The sequence below is a fragment of the Echinops telfairi genome, unplaced genomic scaffold (assembly GCF_000313985.2).
Source record: "Echinops telfairi isolate 266 unplaced genomic scaffold, ASM31398v2 ScPeMD7_7420;HRSCAF=8458, whole genome shotgun sequence".
NCBI classification, from domain to species: domain Eukaryota; kingdom Metazoa; phylum Chordata; class Mammalia; order Afrosoricida; family Tenrecidae; genus Echinops; species Echinops telfairi.
In genome coordinates this window covers 44,642,525-44,643,924 of record NW_022111320.1, presented here as the reverse complement: position 1 = coordinate 44,643,924, position 1,400 = coordinate 44,642,525, and the positions used below count along the sequence as shown (strand labels likewise).

The 1,400-nt window shown below is 39.5% G+C and overlaps 1 protein-coding gene across 1 annotated transcript in view; it reads right to left on the bottom strand.

Moving 5' to 3' along the window:
• Window positions 1-1,400, bottom strand: part of LOC101656273 (collagen alpha-4(VI) chain-like) — a gene marked incomplete at its 3' end in the record, with an annotated part of 122,093 nt that overhangs the window by 108,601 nt on the left and 12,092 nt on the right. The window lies entirely within an intron of this gene.

The window sequence follows — 1,400 nt, the reverse complement described above, 5'->3', positions numbered from 1 at the left end:
AGTCAGGAAGGATTTGTAAACATCCAGAATGTACCTCAGCCTTCACTGTTTAAAGCTGTCCAGGCTCTCAAAGGAAAGAAGACATACAGGGCATAGAGCAGAACATCTATTTCACAGGCCGGATTCATTTGGTGGAACATAAACATGTCTGCGTGGTTTTCTTGTAATTTTATACAAGAGTCCAGTGACCCAGTAAACATCTGTGGCTACATGCAGAAATCTCAGATCTCTCAAGAGCACATCAGGCCAATAAAAATCAGTCTAGTCAGAAAACGTTGTATCCGTTCCCATAAGGTGCAGAACATCAGACTTACTCCAACTGCCCTTGCTGGCCTCGATGGAAATGACCTGCTCTCCGTTCTGTTTCTATATTTTTTATGCTTAGAAAGGTCCGTCTGTTTAAGTCTAGTCACAACCACAAGCAGGCACATTGGATGACATGGTCCAAATGGACAAGGAAATACCTCACCGGGATCTTCTTGGCCAATTCACCTCTGTTGGCAGTTGTGTTCCAACTCATCATGACCCTGTAAAATGTAGCACAACTGCCCCCTAGAGCTTCCTAGGGTGTAATCCTTACAGGGAGTGGATCACCAGGTCTTTCTTCCCCATGGATTTGCTGATGGTTTCTAACCACTGACCCTCATCATAATGCAATACTGTACTCTTAAAAATAAGGGCTCTTGGAGATAAGTTGCCTAAGTTTGAATCTCAGGTCCCCTTCTTAAGAATTGCTTTTGGTCAAGTTGCTTTACTTCCTTGAGTCTCAGTAGCCCAATTTATAAAATGGGGGACAATAACAGCCCCTACCTCATAAAGCAGCTATGAGAACGAAAGGCGTTCATTACTGTACATTGCATTATCCATGCTTGGTAAATCAAAAGCACTATTGAAGTGGTTAAGTAAAATACAGCTTCTTACGAGTTCTAATACATAAACAAGAATCCCCCTAGTGGGAAACTCAGAAATCTGTATAGGTAGAACACTCTACTTTTGTGAACGATTACTTTGGTTTTTAATATTATTATTATATCACTTAGCTTTATTATTGTTGCTGCTGTAATAAAAGACTGCAGGTCCCTTGAGTGAATTTAGTTGAAAAAATAAAATCTTCAAGTAGGGTGTCTGCATTTTCTTATTCCATTACATCCTAATTATTATTATTAATGCAATTTGTCATGACGATGAAACATGTCTCAGCTAGTTATAAATAAAGCGCTAGAGCTGTGTTTGGAAACATCATGGGAAAGTCAAAAGTTATAAACATATTGCAGCTGTGCATATGTGTGTGTTATGTCAATGAATAGAAAAAATCTATAGATTAAGGACGTAATAGAAGTTTTCCATTGGAACACGTAGAGTGCTCTGTGCAGGTGAGAAGCAACGCCATTGTATGAAGT